We start from the raw sequence: 24,231 nt of genomic DNA, 5'->3' as shown, positions 1-24,231 counted from the left end.
TTTTTTTTTTAAGAATAATAACTCAGTAAGTTTATCTTCCAGACTTGCAGTATTTCAGAGCATTTACATTTCAGATACCTACTTTTTATGAGCAGATATTTTTACAAGGTGTTTATCCTAATCATCCATTCTTTATTCTCAAGTGCTTTGGCAGTGTTGCAAGGCAGAGATGAGATTTTCTGTACTTAGAATGAGCATCCCCCCACCGCATTTCTTGTGGACATGCTCTTTCCTACTGCTGTAAACTGACCTTCCTCTTCCTCCTTTCATACCCAACAGGGAGCAAAGTAGAGAACAGCCCCACCCTGCAGCAACCTTTGGTCGCAGCCTTCTATTGCTTTCAGCCTCACTTCAACTACCCAGGCCTTTCACCTTAGGCCTGGCAGCAGAGAGGGAAGGGGAGCCAGTAGTTTCTAGCAAGCATCATAGTAACATGCACAGGTTTAGGAGATGCTCATGGGCCTCTGTGCCTGCCTCACAAACACAAAGAAGGGATAGATTTCTGCTTCTTCCCACAGACAAGGAGGAGTTCCCTGGGTAGCAAAAATGGTTAAGCACTTGACTACTAGCTGGAGGTTGGTGGTTTGAGCCCACCCAGCGTGCCTTGGAAGACATCACAGCCTTGAAAACCCTGTCCAACACAGTTTTACTCCGACATACATTTGGTTGCCATGAGTCAGAACTGACTCGACAGCAACTAATGACAACAACATAGAAAGGGACATTCAAGGCAGAAAAGGCATCAAAATAGCAGGGCTGACCTTGCCTTGCCTGAATGTCACAGGGATGCCTGTTAGTGGATTCCCGGCCCAACTCAGGATTGGTTAAATGGCAGAACCACAAGACATCCAAGCAAAAGCCAGAGAGCGGGACACCTATCAGAAGTCTCGGGGCAGGCAGTCTGGGACCAACCCACTTCTGTGGTATTAGTTTAGCCAGCACCATGGCTGCCAGTTGTGTGTCCTTCTAATTCAATTATCACATTTACAGGAGAGAGAAGCTTACTGACCAGGCCTGGGTTAGGATTTTCTGGTCCACTCAGCTAATGGGCAGGAGCAAAGGGTTAATATCCAAGAAAACCCATTGCCGTTGAACTGATATCAACTCATAGTCACCCTATAGGACAGAGTAGAACTGGCCCACAGAGTTTCCAAGGAGCACCTGATGGATTCGAACTGCTGACCTCTTGGTTAGCAGCTATAGCTATAGCACTTAACTACTACTCCACCAGGGTTTCCAAGGGTTAATATAGATATACCCTAATTTATATGTATTGTTTCCTAAAATATCATATTCTCCATAAAGAAAATATTTGCTGCTCACAAGCCCGCATTCTCAGCCAAAGGAGCCTGAGCCCTCCCAAGGGATATGTTTTTCTCTAGCAAACCTCGTCAATGCCCTTTCCCTTGGTCAAAGATGGAAATAAGAACTGTCAAGCTGCTTTATTTCTTGCAGTCTTTGGAAAAACAAAGGAAAAAGAACAGCTTGGAAAAGCCACCAATTAAAATATTGGTATGAAAACAAGATACATAATATCCTTAAGCCCCATTTTGGTTATTTATAAAGAGGAGATAATTATACCTCTTAGGCTTGTTACGAAGACTTGAAGAGATATCAGTGTAAAGCACAAAGTCCTTTTCCTAGAAAGAGCTCAATAAACAAGATGTTTCTTTCTTCCTTCCTTTTTTCCTTCCTTCCTTGACTACTAGGTGGAGGTTGGTGGTTTTTTCCCTCTCTTCCTTCCTTCCTTTCGTTCTGCCTTCTCTCCCTCTGTAACTTTATTTCTTCCCTTCCTTTCTCCCTTTCTTTCCTTACCTACCTATCTATTTTTCCCTAGGATTTATTGCTTTGCTAGCAAGCACACAAGCAAGATCAACCTAACATCAGAAGCTAAACATCTGGGCTTTTAATGAACACACATTCTTTCATATTAAGAGCTATCTCATTAGTATGTGTAGTCACCATAGGTTCCTGGGTGTTGCTTAGGTATTTTATTGATTGGAATCCTGATTTCATCTACCTCTCTGGGTTCTTGCACGCTCTCACAATCTTCTGCTGCACCCTGGATCCCTTCTCCCTCTTCCCCCACTGGCACCCAAACGTCTACAATGGGCAAACAACTTATTTGATCCCAAAGCTTATCAGGGGACATTCTACCAACCTAAGGGAAACTGCCCATCTGGCAGAGGTACTCTGATCTGACTTTGTGGAAAATTACTGATCCGCACTGAACTACGAAAGAATAAAAATTATTTCGTAAAAATCTAAAAAGAGCAAACACTTCCCTGGCAAGTTCTCCAGAAGGGTCCTTGGCTGGCAGGAGAAACCACCCTCACTAGACACCAACCAAAGGCCAGTCCCAAGCAGTGACAAATCTGGAATCCTCTGGCAGATGCCAGTCCAAGGGCTCCTGCACAAAGGGGGCCCTTTTAAAAAACTCAGCACTGAATCTGAACAAACTTCAAATTAGTTTTAGCTGTAAGGGGAAAGCCAACGTGGAAAATATAATCTAATGAACAGGGTTTGAAATGAAAGACACAATAAAACCCAAAGCTCCCAGAGCCTAGATTCTTATGAAGCAGAAGTGTAAGCATTTTTTGGAAGGTAAGACCAGAGCACAATATGATATCACATCAAAAATTCAATAGTATCAAAGGGTTTAAATATTAAAAGCCCTACTCCATCTTCAAACCATGAATCACCAGAATCTAAGCAGAGAGGTAAGAGTGTATCAGCCAGCATTGGCCTAGCCTCCCCTGTGCTGAAAACTCTCCTAGTCCCTGTGGCACTCCCTTACAGGAGTGAATAAAACAAGGCTTGGTCCTTGAAGAGTTTGTACCTGATGGGAGAGGCTGGCCGGTAACTAGAATACAAGCCCTAGTATGGGGTGGTTATGAGTCAGAATCGACTCGACAGCAATGAGTTAGTATGGTAAGGAGGCCTGGTGGTGGAACGGTTAAGCGTTCCACTGCTAACCCAAAGTGGCTGTGCAGGAAAAAGACCTGGTGATCTGCTTCCACAAAGATTACAGACTAGAAAACCTTATGGAGTGGATTAACTCTGACTTGGAATCAACTCAACAGCACCCAACGACAACAACAATATGGTGGATGCCAAAAGACGAATAAAAGCTATAGGCAGCAGAAACAGATAATTCTAATTAAGGGATGGATGAGGCTCCACAGAAGAAGGTCTCCCCATCTGGGCCATGGAAAGATGTAGAAGTTTGAGAAGAGGGTGCTCTCCAGGAGGAGGGAGCAGCATGAACAGAGGGGGCTGGAAGGTGGAAGAACAGGTGTGTGAAGGAATTGGGCTCAGCGGGGCTATGATGGCAGTTACAGCTTTGAGGGGCAGGGTTAGCGGATGCAGATGCCTTGACTGTCCAAGAAGATTGGCCTTGACTCCCTGGGCCAGAGACCTTTCAAAGGTTTCAGCTCTGCTTTTTATATAAAAGGTGACCCTGCCATTGGAATCAAGGATAAATTGGAATCAGGGAGAGAGAACAAACGTGTATCTTTGCACATTTTTTTTTTCCATTCTGCTGTTTGAAAAAGTAATCACACATGCAAATTGACAGCTGGCCACTCACTGTATCCCACAAGTCTTTATTTCTGAGCATTTATTTACTCTCCACTGCTGTGATTCTCAACTCTAGAGGATGCCCCCACCCTTGATGAACCCATTGCACTAGACTAGAGACCAAGGGTGTCACACCAGTATCCAAGGGCACCCTGATAACCAATAGAGTTCTCATATCTCCAACCCAGAGTGGCTGGTCCTCTTTGTTATATCTAACTCAGTGAGTATAGACTAGAAGGAGCCTCTCTGAAGACAAAAAAAAAAAAAAAAAAAACCTAGTGATGGGGGGGAAAAAAACTTTCACTGCTTTGAAGAGCCCTATCAGAGCAGACAATGGACTCAAACATACCAATGAACTTGAGGACGGCACAAGACAGAGCAATATTTTGCTCTATTATACTTAAGGTCACCAACAGTCGGAGCCGACTCGATGGCAAGTAACAACAACATCAGCCCAGATTAGCTTTTGTCACAGAGGTTTAATCTCCCACACTTACTTTGTTTGTGGCACATTGAAGACAAAACTTCAATGCCAAAAGGCCATTATTATCATTAAAAATGCAGGAGTCTTCAAAATTATTTATGTTTTTGTATCTGTTTTATTTTTCTTTGATTCACTGCGTTTCTTCATTGTATTCTGGATGCAAATGGAATTTAAGGAATAATTTTGAGGGGACGTTATTGAGTAGAGGGGCCCTAGTGGCACAGCGGTTAAAACACTTGGACGCTAACATGAAAATCTTCAGTTCGAACTCATCAGCTGCTTCAAGGGAGAAAGATGTGGCAGTCTGCTTCCGTAAAGATTTGCAGCCTCGGAAACCGTATGGACAGTTGATTTGGAATCAACTCAACGGCAATGGGTTTGGCTTGGCTTTGGCTATTAAGTCTTTAGCTTTTTGTATATCATAAAAATGCAGTCCCTTGTCTTGTGGCTAAAATGAACATTCTGTTGATGGAGATTTAAATATAAAATATTCGGCAAAGACAGATCAAGATTATTTATGAAGGGCTCTATCAAGAAAGTATTTACTTCTGTGGACAATTTTGACTCTGTGATTTAAGTCCTAAGAGTATATTCATCTAGTTATTCACACAAAGTTAACGGAGCTCTGTCTGATTATGTTTTTGAGAGTCGAGTACGCTGACTCCCATTTTAATTTCCTTAATTATTTGCAAGCTCTCCTCACTCTATTTTATTTCTTCTGCAGAACAGTTGTTTATTTCAAAAGGAAGGCAACACGTGGAGTGTTAGATGTGGTTTTGGAATGCTCTCTAATGCTGAAGCCAATGTTCTGGACCAGGTGCTGACCGCTCAGATTACAAGAAGGGTAATTTGTACTTGTCACCCAGAGAAGCCCTGTCTAAAGATGTTAAGTACTAACTACCCTTTTCACTTGATTCCCAGAAAAGAGGTAGGATCAGTGGTAGGACTATTGTATCTTCTCAAAGTATCCCCGCCCCTCCGCACTGCACACAGGCTTTGTTTCCTCAGTGTTGAAATCATTGTGCTTTTACCAGCTGTTGATTCAAGAGAGAGGCAGTTGACTATAGGGTGAGTTGTTTGCCAAAAACTCACTTCTGTGGCGGCGACCACAAAGAAAGCTCTGGCACCAGCATTTCAGTCTGAAGGAGAGATTTATGAGAGACAAAGTCAGAAGAGTATCAGTTATTTCTTCAGCACGCTCCCAAGTTAGTGAGGCATACCTGATCTCCTAATTACCAAACCAGTGGATTTGAAGGTCAAACGTCACACCACAATACTGAAAGGATCAGCCGCAAGGCAGGCCCTGATGTTTGCAGCCACAGGTTTAGATGAGTGTGTCTTGGAATCGACACAGTGGTGAAGAGAGTGCAGTTCCCACACCACCAAAGCACATGTGGGGAGCCAGCACCTCCACAGTGCACCACAAACTGTGCTCAGACTGAACAAAGTCCTGATGAAGAAATAAATCTGTCACATAAAAACTTTATTCCCAAGAAAGTTTATTACCAAACTAAGGGGAAGAGGGTGAAAAAGAGGGATAAAAACTGATGTTACCTGAGTATATTCCACCTAAACGCCAGGCACTTTCTCCATTATCACTCTTAATCTCTAAAACATTCTTGTAAGATAGGTACTTTCCCACCCATTTTACAGAAATGAAAATTAAGTTTCAGAGGAGCAAACTAAATAGGCTAAATCACACAAATAATAATAATAAAAAAAGCATGTCAGGTTCCAAACCAAAGGCTCCCTTACTTGAAAGACCATCTTCTTTCCAAGAAACAAGATTGCCTAATTTTAAGCTTTTGGAATTCTCCTCAAGGTGTATATTCTAAAAAAGAACAAGTGGTATTAAAGACAGTGTACTAGTTTCCTGGAGCTGCTGTAGTGAAGCACCACTAACTGGGTGGCTTAAAACAACGAAAATTTATTCTCTCACAGTTCTGGAAGCTAGAGGTCCAAAATCAAGATGCTGGCAAGGAGGCTGTAGTAAAGAATCTTTCCTTGCCTCTTCTTAGCAACTGGTGGTTGCCAGCAATCCTTGGCGTTCCTTGGCTTGTAGATGCGTCACTCCAATCTCTGCCTCTGTCATCACACAGACTTCCTTCCTGTGTGTGTGTGTGTGCATCTGCATCTCTGGGTCCATGTCTCCCTCTCCTCTCTCTTATAAAGACCCCAGTGGCTGGGTTAAGGTCCACCCTAAACCAGAGTGACCTCATCTTAACTTGGTGACATCTGCAAAGCTTCTATTTCTAAATAAAGTAACATTCACAAGTACTAGGGGTTAGGATTCGAACATACCTTTTTGGAGGACAAAATTCAACCCACTGTACACACTAACCTAGAAAACCCCTAGTTTTTCACACTACTGGTATGGGCAGTATTCTAGATTATTTACAATGGGATACAACGCAAAAGTCATTTACATTGCTGTTAGAATGCATTATACAATCATATTTTTTGTAATACCAGCAGAAATAAATTTACCCTTCTTATTATGTTCTGGGTGGACTAATACTGAAATTAATCTGTAGGCACTGAACATGTAAAAAACAATGAAATGATGACCAAGAATTTTTATAGAGAGCTAATCTGAAGGCAAAAGCTTTACCACAGTCTCCCAAGGTAGGAAAAAAATGCCAGGAAAAAAAATAATAATAAAGCAAAGGAATTCAGAAATGAAACTTTCACCTTTATATCCTGTCCAATTATACACTAAATCTGCACAGGCAAAATAGCCAGGACGCTAGAAAATCCTGTGTGTGTGCGTACATGTGCACACACATGCACGCATCTGTCCTCTAAAAAAGACTTACCTAGATAACACCAAAGATGTGACCTATTCATAGAAGATGCAGCTGCAGTTAATTCCCAGAAGATAGGCAACAAGAAAATGGCACAGAACATACTAATATTCCCCCCTATCATTACGGTCTAGATAGGAATGGAAAAGAAAAAAAAAATTGTGCTACATCCATTTTAGGTTGTGGGTGAAAAAAAAAAAAAAAAATCATCCCCCCCCCATCCTGGGCAGGAAATCTTGTGGGTACGATGATAACACTGGTATCAGGAACCACAGAGATGATCAAGCATACACATAAGTAAATTTTTTTTAACCATCGTTTTCCCAGAATGGGGACTATTCCATCAAATGTGTACCAACTTAAAGTAATCCCCATATTAGACGTTCCCAATGAATAAATTGGTTTTGTTTCAAATATTTGTTTAAAGTCAATTGTTTGAAATTTCTAACACTTTTTCCCATAGATAAAACACCAAAGGTGTTTCCTAGATAAGTTTACAAAAGAATACTGAAAAAAAAGTCAAGACACTTACCTTTGAGAAGACTCTTGAAAGCATAGGCTCCTCATCTGTAAAAAGGGGTAATAATACCCACCTCACCCACCTCACAGAATTGTTAAAATAATTTTAGAAAATGTATCACTGAACAGATGCAAGCCATTTTAATATCATTCAACTCATAAAATTGTTGTAATATACTATGAAATCATTCTCAAACAATACAACTATACCACTGTTTCAGTCATGCCAGTAATGAGTCTAAATTGAACAGTAGTAATTTGCAATAAAAACAAAAGTATTTTAGGGTATTCTGAGTGCTATAGCTTTAGGAAAAATAGAGGTGGAAGATGAAGTAAATAGCAGCTTTTCTTTTTTTTCTTATCTCTGTCACCTTCTAGAATGCTGGCCAATTTACTTATTTATTACATATATTGTGTGTTGTCTGTCACCCCTGCTAGACTGTATGCTCCCTCAGGACAGGAATCTCAGTTAGTTTTGCTCACTGATGTAGCCCAGAATCTAGCACAGTGTCTGGTATTTAATAATCACGAAGTCAATATTTTTTTAACAAATAAATTTACAATGTCATAATAATGCAAAAACCCCAGTGCACCTTCAAGAAAGGTTGAGGGAATGCATGTCTTTGGGAAATTTCCTAAACAAACATTCCTAGGAAAGCCTAGTGGCTACAATTTTTCAGTCAGGGATTTGTAATCATAGTGGAATCTAGGATTTCTCTGGAGACTTCGGCAGATCTTAATGAGCTGGGATTTTGCCTTTGGAATGGCTCCATGCCTTATTTCACTGTGAATCTCTACAGTGAGAGCACTTCAGTCAGGGCCTTGTTCACCCCATCTGCTCGTCTTCCCACTCAGGGAGTGTATGCTCACAATGCGCTGATAACATCCCCTTATCCCCCTTCTCAACCACCCATTTGTCAGTTTGTCATATCGTGGTGGCTTATAGGTTGCTGTGATACTAGAAGCTATGCCCCCAATATTTCAAATACCAAAAAGGTCACCCATGGAAGACAGGTTTCAATAGATTTTCCAGACTAAGACAGATTAAGAAAAAAGGTCTGATGATCTAAAAACTAGCCAATGAAAACCTTATGGATCACAACAGAATATTGTCCAATATAATGCTGGAAGATGAGCGCCCTAGGTTGGAAGGCACTCAAAATACACAGTGACTGTAACAACAGACTCTAGCACACCAACAATTTTGATGATGATGCAGAACCAGGCAATGTTTTGTTCTGTTGTACATGGGTCACCATAGGTTGGAGCTGATTCACTAGCAACTAAACAACAACAGCTCTCCTTCTACCAAAACGTCCAACTCCTATAAAGGGCCTTCCTTTTCTTCCCTTGGACTTGTTCATGCATTTTCTATAACAGAGTAACACCCACTTTCCAAGAACTGTTGCCTTTTATCAACAGACACTCTTTGCAGCCTTCCAGGCTCCTAGGCTGTGAGGAGGGAGCTCCAGCCCCACCTTTCCTTTAGGGCGGGGGAGAAGAGCCCATGGTCTGCCCACTTGGGGTGAGCTAGTTCTGCTGGGATCCAGCTCCCCAGCCCTGCTGAAGAAGTTTGTCTTCCAAAGCCATGTTCTTATCCAACCTTTCTGATGTAACACATACAATTTTGGAGCTACAACAGACCTTAGAAATCAAACTCAACTCCATCATTTGAGCAATGAGGAAATTGAAGCCCAGAGAGGTCAAAGTGACTTGCCTATGGTCACACACACACACATGCAAAGGTGACACACAAAAGTTGGAAACAAAGGAGAAGGATCCGTAGTTGAAAAATATAGCCCTGCTGATAGAAAAGATGCCAGAGATCACATGATAGAATCTTGCAAGACCAACAACTTCTTCACTGCAAATACCTTTTTTGAACAAAAATGCTGACTGTACATGTAGACCTCACCTCATGAAATACGTAAGAGCAAATCGACTGCTGTGTGGAAAGAGATGATGAAGTTCAATATCATCAGTCAAAACAAGGTCAGGACTTGACTGCCAAACAAACCATCAATTGCTCATATGTGAGTTTAAGTTGAAGCTAAAGAAAATTAAAACAAGTCCACGAGAGCCAAAGTATGACCTTGAGTATATCCCATCTGAATTCAGAGACATCTCAAGAATAGATTTGACACACTGAACACTAAAAGCTGAAGACAAGACGAGTTGTGGGATGACATCAAGGACATCATACATGAAAGCAAAAGGCCATTAAAAAGAAAGGAAAAAAAACAAAAGATACTCTGAAACTTGCTCTTTAACATACAGTAGCTAAAGCAAAGGGAAGAAATGATGAAGTAAAAGAGCTGAACAAAAGATTTCAAAGGGCAGCTCAAGAAGACAAGGTATTATAATGAAATGCGTAAAGAAAACCAAAATGGAAGAACATATTTGGGATTTCTCAAGCTGAAAGAACTGGAGAAAAAATTCAAGCCTCAAGTTGCAGGACTGAGTTGAAGGATTCTATGGGCAAATTATTGAATACATCAAAGGAAGGTGGAAGGAATACACAGTCACTGTACCAAAAATGGGGCCCTGGTGGCACAGTGGTTAGGAACTACAGCTGCTAATCAACAGGTTGGCAGCTCAAATCCACCAGCTGCTCCTTGAAAACACTATGGGGCAGTTCTACTCTGTCATATTGGGTTGTTATGAGTTGGAATTGGCTCGATGGTAATGGATTTGAGTTTTTGTTTTTGGTACCAAAAATAATTGGTCCACATTCAACCATTTCAGGAGGTAGCATATGATCAAGAATCCATCATCTGAAGGAAGAAGTCCAAGCTGCACTGAAGGCATTGGTGAACAACAAGGCTCTAGCAATTGATGGAATACCAACTGAGATGTTTCAACAAATGGATGCAATGCCGGAAGTGCTGACTCTCTATGCCAAGAAATTTGGCTAAATGTCCAACCTACTGAAAGAAATCCATATTTGTGTCCATTTCAAAGAAAGGTGATCCAGAAGTATGAGAGAATTATTGAACAATATCATTAATATCACCCAATTAATAACACCCAAGTAAAATTTTGCTAAAGATCATTCAAAATCAGTTGCGGCAGCACATCAACAGTGAATTGCGAGAAATTCAAGTTGGATTCAGAAGAGGATGTGGAACAAAGGATCTCATTGCTGATGTCAGATGGATCACAGCTGACAGCAGAGAATACCAGAAAGATGTTTAGCTGTGTTTTATTGACTATGCAAAGTCATTCAACTGTGTGGGTCATAACAAGTTATGGATAACATTGCAAAGAATGGGAATTCCACAACACTTAATTATGCTCATGTGGAACTTGTGCATAGACCAAGAGGCAGTTGTTAGAACAGAAAAGGGGATACTGCGTGGTTTAAAATCAGGAAAGGTGTATGTCAGGGTTGTATCCTTTTACGATACTTAATCTGTATGCTGAGCAAATAATCCAAGAAACTGGACTATATGAAGAAGAACACAGAAACAGGATTGGAGGAAGACTCATTAACAACTTGTGATCGGTAAATAACACAACCTTGTTTACAGAAATTGAAGAGAACTTGAAGCACTTACTGTAATCCAGCCTTCAGTATGGATTACATCTTAACATAAAGAAAACAAAAGTCTTCACAAGTGGACCAATAAGCAACATCATGATAAACAGAAAAAAGACCAAAGTTGTCAACAATTTCATTTCACTTGAATTCACAGTCAATGCCCATGGAACCAGCAGTCAAGAAATCAAATGATGTATTGCCTTGGGAAAATCTGCTGCAAAAGACCTCTTTAAACTGTTAAAAAGCAAAGATGTCACTTTGAGGACTTAGATGTGCTTGACCCAAGCCATGGTATTTTCAGTTGCCTCATATGCATGCAAAAGCTGGACGATGAATGAGGAAGACCAAGGAAGAGTCAATGCCTTTGAATTATGGTGTTGGTGAAGAAAATTGAATATGCTATGGACTACCAGAAGAATGAATAAATCTGTCTTGGAACAAGTACAGCCAGAATGCTCCTTAGAGGCAAGAATGATGAGACTTCATCTCACATACTTGAAAACGTTATCAGGAGGGAGCAGCCCCTAGAGAAGGACATCATGCTTGGTAAAGTGAGGGTCACTGAAAAAGAGGAAGACCCTCAACAAGATGGATTGACACAGTCTTTCATTCCAATAAGGGGCTCAAACATAGCAACGATTGTGAGGATGGTGCAGGTCCAGGGCAGTGTTTTGGTAGGCCGTACATAAGGTTGGTTGAGGTTGGGACCGACCTGACAGCACCTAACAACACCAACACAACTAGGCAGTCAAGACAGAGAAGTCAATGGCCTGTCCCACCTTCACTACACCTTGCCCTGCAGAGCCAGGGATGTCTGGTGAAAGTCAGAAATAGGACTTCATCAGAATAAACACTACAGGCATCACAAGAGTTGTAGCAAAAGGTCTCATGCATTTGTGAGAATGAGTTAGATTTTCATTATTTTCGAAATACTTACATCCTGATAAATTCAGTAGTAATTATTTGATTTACAAAAATGTACTCTTCTTTTTTCCAAAGGATTTCCCTGTAAGTTTCTTTAAGTAATCTGTTCCCCCAGCGCAGCTGAAATTTGTTTTTATCCGCAAGCTTTACAGCTACTGTCACACTGCGCACTGTAGTCTCATAAGGTGTGTTTAAACTCAAAAGTTCTTGATGTACTCATTATGATAAATGATGTGTCCATTTCATGAAATTTGACCAAGTTTTCCAAAATTCTCATTTATGGGCTAATAAAGTTAAGCTCTGAAAAAGTGGACCGTATAGATGAAATAACTCGGGTAAATCAGCCTCACACAACATTTTTTGCAAAAATAGGTTTATAGGTTGGTGTCATTTGGAAATGGGGGGGGTGCTTGTAAAGTCTGAATTGGCAGATTAAAGAAGCCAAGAAAAACAAGAATTTTCAGACTATAATTTCTAAAGCTAAAAGGAGCCATAAAGATGTATTTTGTAGTCCAACTATTTCAAAGTGTGTATAAAAAAACAAAAGTCAAGAGCAGGAAAGGACTTACCTAAGGTCAGTGAGGTCTGCTGCCACCCAGTTTGGTTCTCTTTGTATCATAGCTTTTTGCCCTGGGTGGAAGGGAGAAGTAACAGGGTAAGACCAGAGAGAAGCCTGGAATGTTCAGGAAATGGCATCAGCTCCTCCCAACCAACAGGGAAACTCTCCAAGTGTTTCTGTCAACTCTAGCTAGTTCTGGCAAAAGAGAATAAGTGAATCTTTCAGAATCACTGAGCAAAAAGCATAACAAGGGCCAGGTAAGCAAGCTGGCTTCCTTGGAGGTGAATTTATGTCCAAGGATCAAGGGCAGACTGCTCCTGGATGGAGACACATTGCCCATGAGAAGAAGTGAGAGGTTCACCAAAGCCCTGACCAGAGTCCAGAAGTGTGCTCCTAAAAACCATGAATCTAAATCAGTGATTCTAAACCAGGGAACTTTGGGCAATGTCTCAAGACATTTTTGGTTGTCACAACTTCAGGAGGTAGGGGGAGGGGGGAGTTGCTACCGGCATGTAGTAGTTAGAGACCAGGGAAGCTGCTAAACATTCTACAATGCACAAGACAGCCTCCCCATCACCACCCCCCCACAAGAATTATCCAGCCCTAAATGTCAACAGTACCAAGGTTGAGAAACATTGCTCCATCTACCTTCTTATCAATGTTCTGCTCGGATTCTGTACTCACCAAATGCTCCCCTCTAAACACAAGAAATCAAATAACAATTTTAAAGACACATCTCTCTGTCTTTACATCTTTAGCTTTTAACCCCATCCCACCCCCCTCAAAAAAAAATCCAGGTGAAGAGAAGGTAAGCAGAAGAACAGACTGCAGCAAATTCAATAAAAATACTTAGTGCTGAAAATATATGCATACGAGAGACTATTTTCTGTGTACTTATATTTTGCTTGCTCTTTGTTGTTGTTCCACCATCCTTGGTAAATTTGTTTTCATTTTAAGTGTTACAAGCAGTTATTATGTATTCCAGGCAGGGCTTCCAAGCTGTGACAATTTAAATGAGGGAGACTTTTTGTAGGAAAAAATATATATATATGATAAAAGTATAAATGGTTTGTTGAAACACTGCAGAAAAGCTTACCTCAGAGAACAAAACGCTTTTTTATGTAGTCTTAATACTAATCCAAAATGAAAACGTCCTTCACTGAAAAAGGTAAGATTTGGCAGGTCTAAGATAGAAGAGGGCAAGGATACGTCCCTTCCACATTTGTAACTGAACATCTCCTGAAAAGGCTTTGAATAAATAGTATATAAGAAGCTACAAGTAATTTAAAAAATGGTTTAATCCTTTTACACATTGAATGCAGAGGAACAGAGGAGTTCACAATGGCAGCGTGGAAGACTAAAAGGAACTTTAGATGGAAGAATCTAAAAACTTGATTTCTAGTTCAGGGTTATTAACACAGCCTGTAGTCTTGAGAAAACATGCCCTGCGAAGGCAATGGTTGTTCAGTGGTAGAACTTTTGCCTTCCATGCTGGAGATTCAGGTTCGATGCCCAGCCAAGGCACCTCATGCACGCAAACCACCCATCTGTCAGTGGAGTCTTGGGTGTTGCTGTGATGCTGAACAGGTTTCACTAGAGCTTCTAGACTAAAAAAGACTAGGAAGAAAGACTTGATGATCTACTTTCAAAAATCAGCCAATGAAAACCCTATGGAGCACAACAATTCAATTTGCAGCCAATCATGGGGATGATGCAGGACTAGGTAGCATTTCGTTCTATTGTGCACAGGGTCACCATGAGTCAGGGGCTGACTTGACAGCAGCTAACAACAACTGTACAAATAAATAGTAGTAATAATAATAATTGCTTTACAAATCTCATAAGGTTGTTGTGAGGCTCAAAAGATATGAAATGGTGTGCTCGCACAGAACCTCCATGTTGCATTTCTTCCTATTTCCCACACAGCGCTAGGGCCATCAACAACCTCATCAAGGTGAAGAGTGGCCATTGCTGGCAAGCATTGTCAGAGTTGAATCTGGAGCTATGACAAAGGAAACCTTTCAATGAGTTGCTTATTACCATACCAAAAAAAAAAAAAAAGCTCGTAGGGACCCTATAGGTCAGAGTAGAGTTTCTAAGGAGCGGCTGATGGATTGGAACTGCCGACCTTTTGGTTAGCAGCCAAGATCTTACCACTGAACAACCAGGGCTCCTATTACCATATAGACACTTTCAAATTTCCTTTTCTTAAAACTTTTTTGTTGTTTAAGATGAAGGGTTATGGGAACAGAATGAATGGGGCCCAAATAAATATCTTTACAGGAAAAAAAGGCCTGACAAGTACCATGCCCCTGAAACCAAAATATTGGAATGTGAGCTACTGAAAAGAAAATTTGCTGTCTTGAAATTTCTCACAAGTTGGTGAACGAAGGTTAGTGAGCGAGGCATGTTTCCTACAGTGCTGAAGAGGCCAACCAGTGGAATTTATTTACTTTTTAAAGTAGCTCAGAATCTTACCAGCATTAAAACGAAGCCGGAAATACATTTTTGGTTTGCAGGGGTTCTTTCACAGGCTGGGGACGATACAAACAGAAAATGAAGCATTAAGGGAAAGGAAAAAAGAGCAACCCTAGATGGTAAAACATTTGGAAGTTGTCATTTTGTTTATGTGACTTTGGTATTTTTAATGCAGAGTTTTATCGAGGCAACAAAATGGTAGATAAAAGGCAAACTAGTGGATGTAATTTCTTTATTCTCTCAAAGGGCTTTTGACAAAGTCCTACACAAGAGACTGTTAAGGAAACTTGGCAAGCATTGGGCAAGAGGTAAAGAGCTGTCAATTATGGGTTAAAAGTGGGTTACGGGATAGAAGAGGAATGGAAGAATAAATGACCGGCTCTCAGCATGGAAAGGAGTAAATAGTGGGGTGTCAGCGACTGGTACAAGAGCAGTGTCCTCCAGGATATTTATTAACACCCCCTGAAAACCAGCTAAATAATGAGGTATTGAAATTTGCTGACTACACAAAACTATTTTGATTCCCTAAGTCTACACAGATGGATGTGAGAAACACAGAATTCAAACTCCGTAACTGGGCAAAACAGTGGCAGATGAAACTCAGAGCAGACAAGTGCAAAGTAATGCACATTGGAAGTAGCAATTTAAATTACTCATCCACTTGAGTGAGTTCTGAATTCCTTCTAAACTTACAGGAAAAAAGATTTAGGCTCATGGAAGACATCTTAATGAAGATGTATGCATGATGGTTAGCAGAGTTTAAAAAAAAAAAAAAAAGGAAAGCAAATATACTGTTACATTGCAACAAGAATGTAAGAGAATATATTCCAATACCATTACAGAAATCAGTGGTACACCTTTGTCCTACATTCAGTTCAAATCACCTTGTTTCCAAAGGAAGGTGGTAAAAAAATAGAAAGAAACATCCAGGAAAATAATTAGAAACAGTGGAATGGGAAAGGCAAAATTTCCTATAAGAAAATTTTAAGTTGTTGTGTTGGCCCCCGCACATGGCAACCCCGTGCACAAATGGAAGAAACGCTGCCAGGTCCTCCACCGTTCCTGCGATGGGTTGTGGACCAGACTATTGTGATCCACAGGGCTTTCGTTGGCTGATTTTTGGAAGTAGATCACCAGGCTTTTCTTCCTAGTAGCATCATAGCAACATCCAAGCCTCCACTAACAGACGGGGTGGTGGCTGTCCATGAGTTGCATTGGTGGGAATCAAACCCATGTCCCCTACATGGAAGGCAAGAGCTCTACCACTGAACCACCAATGCCTGCAAGGTAGGCTTAAAATTAAAGTTAGCAATTAGTTACTAATTGAAATGGATGAGAAAGGAAAATAATGGGGCATATAGGTTCTTCATAAAAGTAAAATGGTACAATAATATCTTTGCAGCTTAGATTGTGGGTAGACTAGAAATTGTCTATAAATAACATCAAAAATAAACTGAATTTTCTTCTGATTTGAGCTGATATGGGTCTCAGTTGTCTCTCATGGGACTCAGTCTATCTTTTTGTCTATAGCAGCCATTTTGTTGTTGTTGTTCTATAAGATGGAAAATAAGAAAGCACACACATTGTAATGCTTCATAAATATTATTTTCAATAGCATTTACAGATTGTTTCTCTCCTTCTAGCACCAGAAAGGTGCACAATATTTCATATTGATATTGTTTAGCACCACCAATAAAATTAAAGGCACTTGCCAGGAAGACCCCACTGGTAAGTCATTAGATTCACCGTTGTCTGTTAAGTTCCTGGAAACACAAATCATTGCCCACTCTCCTTCCACCCTCTTTCCCAAAAGGCAATTTCTCCACAGAACGGACCACCAGGAGCAGTAAGATGTCCCCCAACCCCTCTGCTTTCTTCTTCCCAAATGTGTAAGTGAGATTGGCAATTTGGGTTATTGAAGTCAGGGGTTTATCAATCCCCAGCCTTCCAGAGATCAAGCATCTGCTGATGGAGGTCAGAAAGAAATACTCTCCCAAAGCACTTTAAAATTGGCCCAGTACTTGTTGAGAAAATGACATCCCCACACTCAAGCGACCAACCAAACAAAACCCACTGCCATCAAGTTGATTCCGACTCATAGCAACCCTGTGCTCAAGCTAAGGGTTGCACAATTGGGCAGGTACGTGGAGCAGGGAGGGGGGAGCTGCTAACTCCCTTCCTGCCCCATTTAGACCTCACCAGAAGGTTAAAGCTGAGCTATGGGAGTCTTGGGTGTTTCTTAGCCTGTATTTACTATATTCAGGCAATTGATGTGGTATAGAACTTCAGAAGTATTTTCCTTGTTTGTTTTTCTTCCTAAAATCTAATCCCTGAGCACTGTGGTAAACAAAAATAAACTAGAATGACTAGCAATAAAACACAAGCAAGAACAAACCTAATATTAACGTAAAAATAGCATTAATAGAAGCTAAAAATTGAATTAACCACAGAAGAGTCACAGCATAACATTTCTTATTTTTTAAATCTTGCAGGCGGTGCATAAGCATTCTGGGAAAGATCAGCTTACCTTGAGGGATGATACCTCTTTCAGGCAGGCATTTGAGTGCTTAATAACACATTTTGAGTGACACAGATATTTTCCTCTTCAAATATGTAGATTCTTTCTAAAAGAGGGCATAAAGTTAACATTTTCACAGCAATTCCGCAAAGAAGTATAAAAGACAGAAGATTCTGCTAGGTTTGAGTTTAATGCAAGAGCGTTATATGATGTGGAAAGTTACTGGCCTGGGTCAGTGTTTACACAAGTATCTTCAGCTGTACACTCTTTGCACCAAAATACCTTGCAAGCTTTTTTTCGGAGGAAAATAAAAAATCCACACAGAAGTGGAAGAGTTTGCTGTTTTGAGGCTGCACATAGTTGTCATTTATCTTCCACTCCGTCCATGGCGACTTGTAGATACCAGTATTGCTATCTCAGCTCCTCATTCCACCCCCATTCCCCTGCCCTCAATCTTTTTAAATTCAAATACTTTTTCTGAACTGCAACACCATCACCACTGTCATCCAAAGCCATTAAACTTACCCGTACACGTAAATGTAGGGAGAGAAAGAATCTTATTTTAGCCTCTCAGAATTCATCATCTACAGGGGCAGTGAAAATTCCTGTATGGAAAACAATTCCATTGGATGGGCATTGCTCATCTAAGATAATAATCCAAAAACCCAGTGCCGTCGAGCTGATTCCGACTTATAGCGACCCTATAGGACAAAGAACTGCCCCATAGACTTTCCAAGGAGCGCCTGGTGGATTCGAACTGCCAGCCCTTTGGTTAGCAGCTGTAGCACTTAACCACTAGCCACTAGGGTTTCCTCATCAAAGATAATAACTCTCCAGAAAATAACCAAAATGAAAGAGTTCTCAAACAGCCAGAAATCCATTCTACGCACTGCCCTTTTAAACAGGCCCTTCAGGTTGTCACTCGAAGCCAGCTTATTTTTACTTTACACATAATTTTAACAGCAGATTTTTTCAGCTTACAGGTGAAGAGAAACAGCAAATCATAAAAGGGGAGGGATTCTTAGAGACAGACACACTGGCAACAAGAAAAGCAGTTCTAACCTGATAGAACAAGGTGGGGCTGGGGGGGGATACTTTTAAAAAGAAAAAAAATCCAACTTCAAAAAGCAGGCATTCTCCAGTCTTCTAGGTTGGAGACAAAGGTTTCAATGGGCCCTGATGACATCTCTGCGTTAAAAAATGGAAAGTGACTGATGTTCACTCTGATGACCTTGAATCTACTTTATAGGATTGTTTTATTCTCTGGTCTATTATAATTCTATATGCTTTGTTTTAAAAGGCTGGGTGGGGGTGGGGGTTATAATATAGTTTGGAGTTATAAATTGAGGGGAATTAATGGTTGTCAGTGGTGTGGCCTTAAATGTTTAACAACCAACACTCCAAACAAAAGCAAAGGTCCCTTTTATACTCAACCATAAATGATTTTAAGCTTGAGGGCAACTAACTCTCAAACGTCTGGAAAATTTAGTTAAGGGTCAGCTCACAAGTCAGCAGGAGGCAATTTAGACACGTGACAATGTGAGGTGTAACTGTCATAAATTGCACACTATACCATTGCACGGTATATTAGTCTTTAAAAAAGAGTCCCTCGGTGGTGCAAACATGCTCAGTTAACTGAAAGGTTGGAGGTTTGAGTCCACCCAGAGGTGTGTTGGAAGAAAGGCCTAGTGATCTACTTCTGAAAAGTCAGCCATTGAAAACCCTAGAGCATAATTCTACTCTGACACACATGGGGGGTTTGCCATGAGGAGGAGTCGAGTCTATGGCAACTTCTTGGCTGGCGTTAGTCTTTTACCTAAAGTACCTCGTTTACCGGCCTCAACAATGTTAATGAAAAATAAGTGTATTCATGTCCCTTTTACACGTACGTTAACTGAGGCTCAGAAAGACATCACAAATTTGCTCAGGAGGACATGGCTAGGAGTGGCACGCTGGCCTCGCCTAATACTGTTTTCTTTCCCATACACCAAATTGATTCCTTATTTAAAAAAGGCATCGGTCAAAAGCAATTCTTAAATAGGGCTAAAAGGCAGTTCTTAAAAAGAGGCATCCATTATTCTGAAATTTTACTCATTTGGAACTCCACAGGTCTTGACAACCATAGGCAAATGAGGTGTTAATACATCGTTATTTACAGAGAGAAAAAGCTCGCTGCAGCTTCACCAGAGAACAGGCAGCCACCCTGTCTGGAGCAGAGACCTCTTCAGTGATAAGGCCCAAAGTCAGGCAGGAATTTGCAAACAAAGCTTTCCTAGCACCCCCGAGCAGGGTAGACAGTGACTCTGAGTAATCTAAAGATAGGCCCTTCCAGGTTCCCATTCAGCTGTGGCTCTGCCAGGGCCAGGCACTCACGTCTCTAGTCCACGTGGCCCCAGTTCATGCATTCACACACTGCAAAGTCAGCTCATTGATTCACCTTAACAAACAAGAGCCTTACGGCAAAATGCAGGAAATTCCATCTCAGCCTACATTATGTAACGATATTCCCCCTACTTGCTCTGTGCGTAAAAAAAAAAAAAAGCAAGGTAGCACCTAACCACATTTTTTGGAAGCAAAATATGGGGACTGAACATTACCAAGATTTTATTGAAATAAAACACTAAATTCTCTACCCGTAAGCTAATGATCACTACACTTAAAAATTTGTAATTAGACAAACTGTATGTAAGGAATCGCTTATGTAATCAGTGGCAAGTTTCAACTTCTGTTTCCAGCCAGTAGCAAAGAGGTGGGTTGATTTGCTGCAGGATAATACATTTCCTTTGCCCTCTCTGGCACCCATTACGGAATATATTACTCCTTTATGGAAGCTGCTATTGTGTGCTTGTTAGGTAGGTAAGATTTGTAATCCAGCAACCAAGCTTTGGTAATTATCCCTATACCAGCCTAGGCTTAATGGCACTAGTTTTTTTTTTTTTTTTTTTTTAGCCTAGGCTTAAACTGCATACCAATGTCCAAAAGACTTCAACATCACAAAGAGAAAAGAAAAAAACTAAGAAGGATATCAGTTGAGGTCTGGGAAGGTCTACTATTAACTTATTGCTAGAACAAAAAGCTATATGCACCTAATATCTTCAAGAAACCAAAGCCTTTAACGCACAATACTTTTCATTGTATTTTGTTCTGCTCTGTATTAAAGCTTGAATCAACTGGATTTAAAAAAATAATAATACCTGTACTTTTTTTTTAACCTTTCATCCAGTAAAGAATATAATAAACAGTAGCTTCATTCAGATATCTGTGGTACAAAGTAGAATGTTTTGACACTTAATATTGCCATTTTTATGTGCTCAATAGTGAACATGAAGAGGAATAAATGAAAGTAGACAAGAAGAAGGCAGTGATAGGCAAAGTTGGGGTACCCTCTAAGATCCTCTTTCCATAGCCCATGCCATTGGTCCCCACGTCCACCCTCTACAAATTTCCCGTTAATACCAAGGACTGCTTTCCTGGTCATCCCAACATTCCAACCCAATCTTCATCATGCCATGTTCTCTTTATCCACCCTCAACTCCCCTCATGCTCTGTTGCTGTTGTTGTTGAGTCAGCCCATGATTCATGGAGACCCCATTCACAACGGGATCAAACCGTTGTGATACATAGGATTTTATTTGGCTTATTTTTTTGGAAGTCAATTACGAGACCTTTCTTCCTAGTCTGTCTTAGTCTGCAAGCTCCTCTGAAGTTCAGCATAGCAGCACTCGAGCCTCCACTGACAACCGATGGTGGCTGTGCTTGAGGCGCATTGGCCAGGGATCAAACCTGTGCCTCCTGCATGGAAACAAGAATTCTACCACTAAACTACCACTGCCCACCACCCCCTCATGCACAACTCTGCAGTTTAGCCATCTGGAATCTCATGTCCTCAAGAAGCTTTTGGTTACTGTCAGGTAATTCTATGAGCTAACTGGGAAAAGGGTAAAGATGGTACCACCCACCCCCTTGCCTCCTACTAGGTACATTCAAACTGCTACCTGGAGCCTCCTGGAGATAAACAGGCTACTCTGTTGTTTACTAACACAAAGAGTGCTCCCAGGGTTAGGATCACAGTCCAGGCTATCAGATAAGATGACACCATGCCAGGCTTTGTCCTTGGCCACTGGCATCCGAATGGCTGAAGTGAGAAATGCATGAGATGGCGAGATCACGTATCAAGACTTGGCATCATCAGTAATGTTGTTGGTTGCCTTTGAGTCAGTTCGGACTCATGGAGATCCCATGCACAACAGATGGTCCTGCATCATCTTCATGATCATTGGTACACTCAAGTCCATTGTTGTGGCCACTGTGTATTTGGAATGCCTTCCAACCTAGGGGGCTCATCTTCTAACACTGTGTTAGAAAATATTGTGTTGTGATCCATAGGGTTTTCATTGATTATTTTTTGGAATTAGATCACCAGGATTTTCTTCCTAGTCTGTCTTAGTCTGGAAGCTTCACTGAAACTTGTCTACCGTGGGTGACCCTGTGGTGTTTGAAACACTGATGGCATAGATAGCATCCGGCATCATAGCACCGTGCAAGTCACCACAGTGTGACAAACAGACAGACAGGTAGTGGGTTATTAGTATGCATATACCTTAACAGTATGCAGATGGACTATCAAAAATCCAGCCAACCTTACCAGAGGGCATCATTTCCATTCCCAGCTCTGTGTAGATTATCCACAATCAACATTTGAGTGTCAACACCCACAAATTACGGATGGCTTGTAGAAAACAACCTTTAGGAATTCTAGCACTAGAAACACCAATCTCTAGCAACAGCTGTGAGTTGTGCAACCAACTTCATGTGGCTAGAAGATTCTTTTATTTGGCAGACAGGTAAAACAAGGGTTGATTCCTTTAAACAATCTCCCTTCCCCTACATACCCTTCATACACAGAATTCCTTTTGAAGCCACTGAAAATCCCTTTCACAGAACAGAAGGATGAGAACAGTTTGTTTTCATATGAACCTATGCCCTCTGAATAGCTTAGCTAGTTCCCTTTTTTTTTTTTTTTCCAGACCTCTTCTCAAAACTCCCACATTCCAGGAAGGCTTTTCCTACAATGGGTCTCCTCTAAATCAAAATGGCTGCTGTCCAAAGATTGTGCCAAAGGAAAATTTAGCTACCTGCCAGCAAGGTCTCAGCAGTGTGATTGACCTTTCCTTTCTCAGTGTTTTTATTTCTTAATTGTCAGGTCTATCTCAGTTAAGTGACAAACATATGATGTAGGAATTGCTTTTATCCTTTTGTTTTTACAATACTTCAGACAATGATTCTACTCAATAAATTGAAAATCAATAGTATATACAAATGCATATGCTAATGTATGACCCACAAGCTCAGATGGCAGAATGAATAAACAAGTTCTGGCAAACACCATGGTATGGCATTTCAACGAAGTCATCACAGAATCACTAGCAATTATCTTTGCAAACTTAAGGTGAGCTGTCGATGGACTGACAGAGAAATGCACACTTGTGTTTTAAAAAAAAGAAATAGGAAAACTCAAAAACTTAGATTCAACAGCTTAACAGTCAGATCCAGAAATATATTGCAATCCTATAAACACACATACACACGCAGAAGAATGCTAGATAAAATCAGGGCAGCTTTGTTTTAAAAAAAAATCTTATCTCATTAGCCAAATGCTATTCCTCAGAAACATGACAAGTCTGGTAAAACCAAGTGGAAGACAAAAATATGAAATGGTTTTAGCTTTTGTAAAGTTTAAGTTTTGTCCTGCTTGTAATCAAGCAATTAAAGAAATGCTTGCTGAAATCATCCTCTCATCAGGTGGATTCACAAGTGATTAGAAGGCCTTTCTCAGTAAGTAATTATTAATGGTCCAACGTCAGCCCAGAGATGCATACCTCATGGGATTCCAAAGAGGTCAGTCTTAACCTGGTGCTATTTTTAGTAGTGACTGAGATGATTAGAGAATATGGTTATTAAGTTTGGTGATGACATTAAATTGGGTGTGGTACATTCCTCTGGAAAACTGGATAGAAGTATAAATCTTGATGAGTTGGAGAAGTGGGTGGACATAAACAGATGAAGTTTTGTAGTGTAAGTCACAAGGGAAGAAAAACAATGCACACAATTACAGGATTCATTTTGCGATGTCAAAAGGAAAATGATCTGGAGGTCATAGTCAAACCAAGCTATTGGTGTTTGTGCTTCAGCTTTAAAAGCATGATCGATTTAGTAAAAGAAAAACAGGTGGCCCTTCCTCAATGCTCAGTATGGTTTCAGGCTATCCTACAGTACTCTAAATCTTTAGCACGACGTGTTAACATGGGATATGGAGAATGGGTGTGCATTTAAGAAGAGATCAATTTTTTTAATGATAACAATTTTGAGAAACAGCCATTAGAAGAAAAACCCAAAATAATAAAACTATTTGGCCTAGAAAAGTTTGAGGAAGGGACTTAGCCATTTTCAAGCCTAGAAAAAGAAAGATGGGAGGAAATTAGCTTCAATGGCCAATGGCATGAGGAAAAGCTTCTTTGCCAAAAAAAAAAAAAAAAAAAAAACGCTGTAGAAAACCAGAAGGCATTTCACGTGGGATCAGACGCTTTTCATTGAAAACTTCATAGAACGGATCTTTCTCCCACTTTGGGAAGAGCTTCATGTAGAGACAGAGGAATGAACTACACCTGTGAGAGAAAGAACAAAAATTTCATGTTTCCTGTTTATCTATTGCTGCTTTTTTTCCTATTATTTGAAAGATAAAGTGGCGGGAGGGAAAGAACTGGAGAAAATGTCCACTGTGTTTTGGGACCTTCACTTCTCCTTATGGGACCATGTGACAACTGA

The 24,231-nt window shown here is 40.6% G+C and overlaps 1 long non-coding RNA gene across 2 annotated transcripts in view; it reads right to left on the bottom strand.

Moving 5' to 3' along the window:
- LOC126086174 (uncharacterized) overlaps positions 1–24,231 on the bottom strand; it is a 168,328-nt gene that overhangs the window by 104,673 nt on the left and 39,424 nt on the right. For both annotated transcript variants that reach the window (XR_007519421.1, XR_007519422.1), the window contains exons 2-3: positions 17,416–17,512; positions 12,421–12,481 (exon numbers count right to left, since the gene is read on the bottom strand). This is a non-coding gene — a long non-coding RNA (uncharacterized LOC126086174). The remainder of the gene's footprint in view (positions 1–12,420; positions 12,482–17,415; positions 17,513–24,231) is intronic.

Source organism: Elephas maximus, chromosome 1, assembly GCF_024166365.1.
Source record: "Elephas maximus indicus isolate mEleMax1 chromosome 1, mEleMax1 primary haplotype, whole genome shotgun sequence".
Lineage (NCBI taxonomy): Eukaryota > Metazoa > Chordata > Mammalia > Proboscidea > Elephantidae > Elephas > Elephas maximus.
This window is presented reverse-complemented; position numbering and strand designations above follow the sequence as displayed.